Genomic DNA, 11,544 nt, shown 5'->3' with positions numbered 1-11,544 from the left:
CTAACTACAAAGTGAGATGAATTTCAAAGCGAATTATGTGAAAATCACGCTGGAGTACAGGGAAAGTGAAAGAAAAGGTTTTAGGATGTTGTTGTTGGTTTTTTTGCAACATGCATCACAATGTAAATACCTGTAAAAGAACTCTATGCATTCAGCAGTTAGGAAGGCAAAAAAATGGCGCACATTTTTTTGTAATTCTGAAGTGTGCTGGAAAGAGATTTTTGAAGGAGCGAAATAAATCAAGACACTTTACTATGTGATGCACAAATGACAAATATCCTTAAAAATCCCACTTCCACACATTAATAGCATCATCAGTAAAACTGTATCTCTGTGCAAATTTAGTGAGCTTTTCTGTGAAGATGTGCTGTCTGTAAATGGCAATGTGCTACCACACAATGCTTTAGTTAAATTCAAAAATTGCCCGCCTAATGTCCATTTAAGGTAGTGGGTCATGAACGTTTCTTGTTCTAAAAATTGGGTTGTGGTTTTAAAAAACTTGGGAAGCGTTCCCTTAAAAAGTTTGGAGGAAGCTCAGTATACAGGTGATCGGCGACCATCCCATTCCATGGGAGGGAATTACCTGATACGGTATGATCAAACACTCTTGCAGGTTGAAAAGCACTTTTCTGCATTGCTATTAAGTCAGCCTCACCTTCTTGTGTTTCCTCCAATAAGTTTCATGATTGGATGGAGCTGCCAGATTTTGGGCCTCTCCCAATTTTGCCCTTCCCTAGCTGATCCCAGAGTGGAAACACAGAACCTAAAAGGCGTATTTCTGTCTATTTCCGCTTTCAGGCCACACTATTGGGGTGTTCCTCCTAATACACAGAGCCTCAACTGTTTTCCATACACAGGAAAGGATTGGGCCTCGGTTAATGAGAGTTTTCTTTAAATGCACATATTAAAATTATGTGAAAAGCTGTGCTTTTTTATCCTAAACTGCCGGGACGTTCCCTTCTTTTGTCTCCACCTGGACTGATCTCACATCAATGGGTGGCGGCCTCTTTGAGGTTCCAGCTGCAGGCAGCGGTGGGTACAAAGAGGGAGCGAATCCAGTGGGATACAACAAGGTGGAGAGAACTGAGAAGAAAGGAATGGCCAGGAGGAGAGGGAAAAGGATGGAGGGATAATCCACGGTGGGAGAGGAGCTACTCAAGTGAAGTAGAGTGAGCCAGGCGCGTGATAGAGTGTAGAACTGGACACATGGAAAAGAGGCGGAAGGAAATGGGTGTCAGAGAGGGCCTAGACGGAGACAGTGACTCCAGCCTATAGGAAGGAGCGAGACTGCACAGAGAGGAGGGGGCAGAACTCCTGAACAGCACTTAATGGCAGGCCTCAACACCTGCACTTTTATCACACAATGAGCAGCTTTCTGCCAGCAGGATTTGACATACCCATCTGGCCCACTGGGTAGCAGAGGTCTACAGTAGTCTGGGGCACAGCAGGCACGAGCCTTTGGTGAACACTAACAGTTGGTTGGTGAAGATTCTTAAATGAGGCGGATTGGACTGTGCTTCCTACAGACAAAGATGGGATTGGCCTCAGAGAGAAACAAGGAAAATGAGACCCCTGACTACCGACTGGGTAGTAAAATACCACAGTAATCAGGGTATAATGGGTCCCAGCAGGCTGTAGCCCCCAATGCTACTGCACCTGCTGTACCATTGATAGAAACACCCCTGCCTCCAGGGGAGTCTGCAACAGCATCTGGGCCCACATGTGTCAAGTTATTTTGAGTTCGCAAACGGTGCAAATTGCAAAATTCATCCTTTGGGGAATGCAAAATGGCCCTACACAATGTATAAAAGAATTTGCACAAATACCTTGAAATTCACAAAGTTGCGATTCTCTATTTTGCGATTACTAAATAGCAGATCTGTATTAGCAAATTCGCAATGTGGAATTGGCAAACATATGTATGATCCATTCGCAATTTGCGATTGAGCGAGAATTCGTATTTTGCACATGCACATTACCACCAATTCCAATCAGGTGGTAACCAGGTGAAAACTATTTAAACTGACCCATAAGGCCTCAGAGTGTTTCAGAATTACCGTGCTGTACGTCATGGCGAGGAGGCTGAGGATACAAACAGAAGCAGCAAAGAGAAAAGGAGGAGACACAAGCGCATTTTCATAGTGCACATTACATTATTGTGGCAGACAGAGGAAGAAATCTATGATAAATAAATGTTTGATTCAGACATGATCTATGAACTGATAACTGAACTAGATCCTCTACTGCAGTGTCAGACTCGTCGGCCACATGCCTTTCCAACACATGTGCAGGTTCTCTGTTCACTGCACCTCCTAGCTTCAGGCAGGGCTGGCTTTAACACTGGTGGCGCCCTGTGCGACAATGTTTGTTTTCGCCCACCATCTCCCACAATTACCACCTCTGACATGGATTATCTCACTAGTACCCTTTAACAGTACCCCTTAAATCTCGATATCCACTATCTCTCAGTTACAGCACTTTACATCACACACACATTGCACAGAGACAATCATATGTTTTTAAATCAGTGTATAGGAAATGTTAAATCAGACAGGACTACCAGGTGTAGTGTAGGAGTGACATGCCATCGAAACTGGTAGGCAATAATGGTTGAGTCCTTAGTCTGGAAAACCACAAATTCTGATTTTAAAACCTAATATCATTGTTAGGGGTTCTCTTTAATAATAAGAATTGTTTTCTACCTAAATGAACCCTTTTGGCAAGTTTCGGATAATAAACGACTGGGCAACAAACATATAGCTCTAAAATATACCATGTGGTTTGCACGGAGTTCTTTGATGACAGTTAATAGCTCAATGTTCTATATTAGGATTTTCACATATAAACAACAAGTAACTAAAGGAACTCTCTTACAGAAGCATTAACACTCTGAACAATTTACATTATATGCACTTTGTTATCTGCATGGTACATGTTCTTAACAGCAGGCATTTTAACCCACTGCACTACCTTAAAATGAGTCAAAACTTCCACTAGACAAACCCTAGTCTCTTTCCAGAAAGACCATTAATCACGGGAGTTATCTTGACATTTTAATTGGTGGCTGAAAATTGCTGGAGGCCAGGAACACAGCAGCAGGTGCTCTTAAGATGAGAATATACTTTAACAAATTACGCCCCACCACAAGTCGGCGCCCGGTGCGGTGACACCGATCGCACCGCCCTAGAGCCGGCCCTGGCTTCAGGTAGCTACCAGGGGGTAATAGATGCAGCAAGAGGGGTCTCCCAAAGTGCCCTATAGTGCTTTTTCAGTTTGTTCCTGGACGCTATGTTGCAGAGGATACACCACCAAATAAGATGTCCAACAACACCACAGGAATTGCAGCAAACTAAATGAGACTATATCAGATAGCCCATTTTCCCCATGTAATTGGGTGCATTGATGGGTCGCATGTCGCTATATGTCCCCCCTCAGTGAATGAGTACGTTCCCAGGAACAAGAAATCATATATTCACTGTATATCCAAGTCATATGCAATGCCCAAAATATAATCACAGACATAGTGGCAAAATTTGCAGGTAGTACGCATGATTCGTACATCTTCAGACACAGTGGCATACATACACATCTTCTTGGGAGTGAATTTGGCAAAGGATACCTGCTCTGTAAATGCATATACCATTGTCTTGCTGACTCTTTGGTCATGTTGTAACATTGCAGTAAGTAATATATTGCATTCTACCCTGCAGGTGACAGCGCATATGCTGTGCGCTTATTCATACTGACACCATACCTGAATCTGACTACACCAAGTGAACAGATATACAATGCAGTGCACATGTCAACACGTAGCATGATAGAAAGGAACTTTGGTGTACTGAAGAGCAGGTTCCGCTGCCTACATAAAAGTTTAGGTGCATTGCAGTACAAGCCAAATAAATGTTGAAGAATTGTGACCACGTGTGCCATGTTGCACAACATTGCAACTTCAAGAGGCATACCCTTGGACCTTACGGATAGTGAATCTGATAGAGTCGATGAGCCAGGTCAACAGTAACAAGCAGCAAACGGTTCGAGGGTAGCAGAAGGAAGACAGAGATGTGCAGAAATAATGCAGAGTTATTTGTAAGGTGGGTAATAATGAGACAATACGCTACGTGGATTCATTGCTATTGTGATTTATTTAAAACAAAACTCCGGTAGGAAACCATTTTTTTCTGGTGTAGGTAATACCCCGATTGAGTGTAATATCACCGAGGATCAATGGCTTGCCCATTTTAGCATTGTACCAGGAATGAACTATGGGAAGCATGATTGATTTTACATGTGATATAACAAACGGTGCTATAATGGTGTTTTTTAAAATTGTAATTTGCAGTTACCCCTGACGAAGGGCTAGTGTCTGTCCGAAATGCATTGGGTCATAAAATAAAGAATTCTGCCTTGGACTAATCATGTGAGTTCGTCGTGTTCTTGAAAGAGGTCCGGAGGGCACATCTTGAGCATCAGAAGCTTTTGAAAACAAGCATTAAGAAGCATAACTAAAAGTGTTTAAAATAGAACTTACAACGGATTCAATGGAGGAAAATGGTAGAGTTTATTATGAAAAAGCAGCATCATACATTTGCGCTTTCGCTGTGCGACTGGTTTGGGGCGAAATGTCGCTCCACACAGAAAGATTGCCCACTTTGAGGCCATTTATGAGACACCTGAATATGTGGATCAGGTGATTGCTCCTGTTACAAGAGGGTCCACCACTGTTTTGACATTTTGTGAGGAGAATGTGGAACTGGCCATTAGGAACATGACGAGCAATAAGGCTCCAGGCCTGGACGGAGTCCCGGCAGATCTGTATATGTTGTATCCCTCATTTTGGGCCAACAATTTGAATAATGTTTTTAATGTTTGTGCCAGACAAGGTTTCCCTTCCTCGTGGTCATCATCCATAATTGTGCCCATTTTGAAAAAGGGTCAGAGAGGGGATGCTAAATGCTATAGACCCATCTCCCTAATCGACTCGGTAGTAAAAGTCCTAGGGAGAGCGATTTTGGGAAAACTAACTGATTGGTTGGACGAAAATCAGGTTGTGTCCAACATTCAGTATGGTTTTAGAAGCGGCAAGGGGACCCAAGACCAGTGTCTTAATTTATCTTTACTAGCCGGGAAATACACTTTAGTTAAAGAGGGGACATTACAGCTGGCATTTATGGACCTATCGTCAGCTTTTAACTTGGTCAACAGGTCAAAAATGTGGCAAATTCTGACGGAAATGGGGATAGAAACCAGCTTGGTCTCCTTTCTAGCAGATTTGCATCAGGATCTTACTGCTAGGGTAAGGATTGATCAAGAAGGTAATTGTACTAGGCACTTTAGGTCGGGGAGTAAGACAAGGTTGTATCTTAGCTCCACTGCTTTTTAGTCTTTATATAAATAATTTAGGCAAAGTTTTAAATTTAGCTAGTCTGGATGCTTCATTATTAGCTCATGATTGGTGCCCAGTACTTCTGTACGCCAACGATGCTGTTTTACTCGCGCGTACATCAGTCGGCTTACAGAAGCTTTTAGATGCCTTTGGGCTTTTTATGAATTCATTGGATCTTAGGGTAAATACTGCCAAATCCCATGTAATGACATTAGGCCGGAAAATAAGAGCTATTTAAGAACCTTCTTTTGTGAACGCGTAGAATTAACCAGGTTGCCCTCGTTTACCTATTTAGGGGTTTTGTTTGATGAAAGCGGGACCTGGACCGCACAACATAAGGTCAAGACCAATGCCATGGCTAGGGTAATTGCGGCAGTGAATGGTTTCGCACAGCGGTTGGGGACAAAACCGGTAGAGGCCATTATAAATATCTACACATCCAAGTGTATAGCAATAGCTATGTATGGTTCATCTATTTCGGTCCCCCAATCCACTCCCACTTTTGCTGTACACCAAGAACTAGGGATGAGCTATATAACTGATAAACTGAAGTTAGCCCCAGTTATCTGCTGATTAAAAACGTGGCTTAACCCACAACTTGATCTAAACCATAGAATTATAAGGGATTGTGTTTCTTTGGATCAAGCTCGTAAGATCACGTGGCTATTTTATATTAAGAATATATTCACCTGTGTGGGCGGCCAAGACCTTTTTGACCATCCTGATAAAATTGTGAAAGAAGATCTGGTGCGGGTCAGAACACATCTCCTGAATTTGTGGTCAAGTGAGCGAGAAGAGTTGGAGTTAAGTAAACCGTCCGTTAGAGCATATTATCTTTTAAAAACTGCACCTATGATGGAACCATATTTGAAAACTGTTAATAGGGCATTCCATTGTTTGCTTTTAACCAGGTTTCGATTCAATCTTATTCACTTCTTTCTAGGTAAATCGCAGGGGTGGTGCAAACAAAATGAACTAGGGCCTTGTACTTGTGATAATTTTTCAGCTCAAGATACCATGCACTTCACCATGTTCTGTGAACATTATAATGATATCAGAAAGAAGTTGTTATTTCCTGTTTTAAAGAGAAAGGGATTCACCCAGGTTAAACCGGCTCTAATGTATCTCCAACTCTTAAATGAGCCGAGCAAAACTTTCTACGTAGCAAGTTTTTTTGTGGCAGCTGTGAAACCCAGGAACCTACGGAATTGATTGTCATTTTACAAGACTGTTTTACATATATATTCATGCCTTTTAAAAAAAATGTTAGTGTACATTTTTGTATTATGATACGAATTTTATGAATTGCTCTGGTTAAATGTATTTTGTAAGGGTTCGCACATGTATGTTTTGTACTTTTATGATTTTTATCTAACCGAATAAAATGATTTGACTGACTGACAGACTAACTCAGGTAGTGTAAATGAACACATAACAAGTAAAATATGTGCAGCGTGAAAGTTATAATTCAACTAGATAACATTGCCATGGTGGTTGAACGTCAGCCTTGACAAGTGAATGTTACTAGTTACCTCACCTAATGGCAATCCTGAGCTCAATGGCACACTACTTTCTGCAACCACACACTCCCTTGGCCCAGTCTGTGAGCTTTGTCACATCCCTTGTTGAGGGTTCTGAGGTAGAAGTATTTTTGGAACTGCGCCTTCTGTATTCAGTTACTGGTGATATGATGCTACTGAGGCTGGAGGCCTCCTCACTAGCCCCTCCATCCAGTACATTACTACCACCAACTGTAGCAGTTTGCAAATGCTCAACAGCATTGGTGACCTGTATCAAACCTCTGGCCATATTACCACAACAATGGGCCATTTTTACCTGCATGCCCACAGCGCCGTCAAGACAGAAGAGCTGTTGTTTTGCTGAGGCGATTGATGGCCCTAGTGCAGCCATCTAAGCGGCCAAGTATTTGATGGTTCCTTTTGCGGTGGTATACATGGTCTTCCTGCATTACATTGCAAAGTCCCTTGTTGGCTTGTGTCATGTGACTGAAGTTGTCTGTTGTTTCCCTCTGTCCTTCCACCACTGCTGTAGTGAGCTGTGTGATGCTGTCCATCATAGCGATCGCATTTTTGTTAATGGAAACAAGCTTTGTATGCAATGAACATATGTGTTTGCATTGCAGGCTCTGCACCTTCAACATTGCGTTCTCCAGCCCACCACAGACAGAAGATCCATCGCCTTTATCAGCTTGCCATTGTGCCCTTGCCCTGCGCCTCCTGATGTATATATTTCTGCACTGCATGTGGTCTTGGGCTCTTGGGGTGGGTGTATGCTCAGCTTGTGTTGTGGGAAGGTAAGGGTGGCTCTCCTCTTCCATTTTAAATTCAGGTAGTGGTGCCACTGTGGTCCTGCGTCTTGTGGGTGCAGGTGTTGGGGGTGATGGGGCCACTGTGTTGTCATCCCCTGACTGTGCCTGAGCCTCCAGAGGGTCATGGGTTTCTCTTTCGTCTGACTCCTGAGCAGGTGTATCGGTGATTTAAATAGTACTATTACAGTTTATGATTTTGACTAGTATATCACATAGGGTATTGTTTTGTCTAATAAAGCTACTTAGCAATACACAGTGTGTATAAAGTTTACTTACTTGTTAAACTTAAATGCACTTATTCTCTTTTGATTTTCCTCCTTGCCTTTCCTATTGGAGTTCCTGAGTACTAATCCCATAATGCATTGGTGTGTAGCAAGAAAAATGTGGACTAGAGTAGTGTTTGCTCCTCTAAGCCTGATCTTACTAAGGGGGCATTTTGTTAAATTTTTCATGCATATGGTAATTTGCATGCATCTTACCTTGGGCAGTACTGGGTGGTGCGGAGGTGTCTATTTGTGTCACTCCAATAACGGCTTCAGGCTGAAAGGTAGACTCCACCAAGTCCTCTAAGGGTGAAGACGCAGTTTGTGTGGATGGGTCTCCCCTAGTCTTCTTCCCTTCTGCAAGCCTTGCAGCAACCTTTTCCTTAGCCCTGCTCCGCACAGCATACCACCACTAACGTAGATCCCCAATGGAGTGCTGTGTGATGACCAATGCACTTATTTTGGCTTAGATACCCAGCCATAGTTTTCTTTTGTCACGCTCTGGGACATGGAGTGACTGTTTTCCAAACATTTTCTCCTGGCTTATCACCACTTCCTCAATTAGGACTTCTAGCTCTTTCTCGAAAACTTTAGCTTTCTTTTGCGCAGTGCTGGCTCCTACTCAGTGTTTTTTGACACCATGCTGGTTTTCATGCACAGGTTCAGCTGTCCAAACAAGCTTCATAGTGATGTGCTCCTGCAGTCTGCCTCCTCCTCTCACTCAGTACACAGCATAGCATGCCTCACTTCCTGGTTGTGAGGTCATCATGTTGTACTGAAATGCTAGATTCGCTAATAGAGAATCTCAAATAGTGAATTTGCTATTTTGAGAATCGCATTTAGCTAATCTCCAATTGCAAATGCGATTTTTACCAATTCGCAACATTTTTGTGAATTTCTACATTCATAGGATTTTACGATTACCAAATAGCGATTTGTTGAATATCGCTATTTGGTAATCACAATTTTGGGTTTTGATACATCTGACCCCTGGTGTTTTAAGTGGGCATTGTCCTCCCCACTAGTGTAACGAAACTTGAGGGGGGACCTTGCAAACTACATGGAGGTCCCCCCCTCCAGACTCAATCAGGAGCTCTCAAGCCAGGGTACTGTGCGAGGGGCCTCCCTGGAGCCTGTTTCCCCTCGCACTGCAGGGGCTGTCGGGTCTATGTTATGCCACTGGTCCTCCCATTACAGCAGTCAAGCGGGTCCTGCTTTTACCAGAATGTAACATGAGTGCAGTGCCTCCTTTAAGAGTCTTGGGATTTGTGCACTGTAGTACAGGAGCCAACAGCGTCCTGGAGACCCCTGAGGCGGAGAGCTGCTGCGCGCGAGTGAGCACGAGCATGGACAAGGACTGTGGTGACACCACCGCCAGGTGGTCAGGCTCCGCATTCGATCCATCTGAGCACCAGCATGTGGGTTACAATCCACTGTGGGAAAAATGGGTACTGGTGTCTGCTCACCGAATTAAAAGGCCATGGCAATGTCTGCGATGTGGTTAAGAGAACAGTACCATATTTCACACGGTCTGGCAGTGTATGGTGATTGCAAAGTTCTGGCGGGGGGTATTGGCTTGTCATGCGGAGGTTTTGAGGTGGGAACTCCCTTCTTGCCTAAATTAGGGCTGCTACATATAATGGAGGGTGTGGGAGTAAATATATATAAGCGCCACCTGATGTTATTGGGATTAACATTAGCCAAAGAAGACATTGCATGGAGGTGGGAGACAGAGGCCCCGCCTTCCTTGTCAGCATGGAAGAATGGTCTTGACTTTAACATGGGCCTGGAAATTCCTATTTTTAAAACACGGGGTGCCCGCAAAAGCATTCTATGATCTGGAAGAGATGGGCAGACTATGGAGGCCTTTACCTGGAGCCTATTTCTACTAGAGACGCGACGATTCAAGGATAAGGGGGCCATACTGTGGTGCAGGAGCCCAATGGTGCAGCGGGAATTGTCATTGATGCGGTGGGAGTGGAGTTGATGCTTAAGATGTGGTGCAAAGACAGTGCATTGGGTGGTAGTTTTGTTCGTTACGTATTATTATTTCTTTTTGCAAGAGATATATATTAAATGTCAACACAATTTTTGTACTGTAAAATGTAGCAGTTAGCTTCTGTGTTACAGAGCTCTGCATGGTATTTGACACTTGACACAATAAAAAATGTTTTTTTTAAAAAAAGAATGCCATGGCAAGGTTAGCTTGAGAACCCAACCCAAGAGCAAGGCCCGCTTAATGATCCTTCCAACCACTCTGCCCCGCAGGAAAGAGAGCCAATGAAGAAGTGAATCCCCTGTATGAGAGCACATACCTCTTTGAGAATTACTTCCCAGCCCTCCAGCCAGATGCTCCGGAACCTGTTGATAGTGTCCACTCACTGCTTAGAGCGGGATTGGCCAGAGGAATCTGCACAGTTATGTGCTTCCATCCTTGGTCTGATATGACTCTCCTTCTTATGAGACCTCCTGAAAGAAGAGCTGTGATTGACAAGTGGGCAGAAATCATGAGAAAACAGGGAGGAACTTACCCATGTGTGAAGATATTTGAAAACAATGATGAGTTGCTCAAATCCTCTTCTACACTGCCAGATATGGGCTAGTAATTTTTTGCCAAATAAAGCCCAGTTGGAGGATTGGACCCAGATGGAGTATCTTAGGAAGCACCAGGTGCCCATGCTGGTGGAGTACGACAAGCTAGAAGCCACTCAGAAGGATTGCATTGTTGTTGAAAACGAAGACTGGCTGGTGGGTGTCCCTTATTGGGCAGTTCGGCCCTTCCAGACCCTCTTGCTGTCTTGCCACCATGTGTATGGCTTCAGAATCTCAGCGACAAGGAGCGAGACTGTCTGACTTCTATCATGGAAAAGGCTTCTCGCAAAGTATGACAATCTCTTTGAGATCTCCTTTCCCTAGTCCATGGGATGGCACGGAGCTCCCACCGGACCCCACCTCAGGGGGGATTGTATTCACTGACAACTTCATGCACATTACTACCCACCCCTCCTGCGCCCGGCTACTGTTTGAAAGTTCATGGTGGGCTATGAAATGCTGGCACAAGCCCAGCGAGACTTGACACCAGAGCAGGCAGCTGTGGGTTTGACGGGACTCCCAGAAGAGCACTACAGACTGAAGCAGGCAGCAGCTGATGAGCAATCCTAACACTGAGCTCTATGCCCTTTGCAGCAGGCAGCACACAGGCCCGGACCACGGCCAACAGACCAGTCGAACGAAGGGACCTTGCTATGAAGAAGAGGTGGCTTGACTCTGAAGGCTATTGAGGGCTAATCCAGTCGAATCTAGCCTAACAATGTCATACAAGCCTATAGAAATAGTTTCTGCAAGGCTTTTATAGACACAATCCAGCTAAGCTACAATTAAAACAGAGGCAGAAAACATGCTCTCTTACATTCCGCTCAGCTATACAGGGTGCTCTAGTTCTGCTTCAGACTTCTCCGAAAAATCCTTAGGAGGACTAGGGGCAGGGCCATTTGCCTTCATGTGTGCATAATGAGATAATGACCGCCAATGGCTGACCTGATGACAGTCATTTTATACAATACGTCATT

General features: G+C 44.0%; 1 pseudogene; it reads left to right on the top strand.

Moving 5' to 3' along the window:
- The first annotated feature begins 10,395 nt into the window (after window positions 1–10,395).
- LOC144769442 (galactose-1-phosphate uridylyltransferase pseudogene) lies at window positions 10,396–11,137 on the top strand (annotated as a pseudogene).
- The last annotated feature ends 407 nt before the right edge of the window (window positions 11,138–11,544 follow it).

The sequence above is a fragment of the Lissotriton helveticus genome, chromosome 7 (assembly GCF_964261635.1).
Source record: "Lissotriton helveticus chromosome 7, aLisHel1.1, whole genome shotgun sequence".
In the NCBI taxonomy this organism is placed as follows: Eukaryota; Metazoa; Chordata; class Amphibia; order Caudata; family Salamandridae; genus Lissotriton; species Lissotriton helveticus.
The sequence above is the reverse complement of the archived record's forward strand: the minus strand, read 5'-3'. Positions and strand labels throughout refer to the sequence as shown.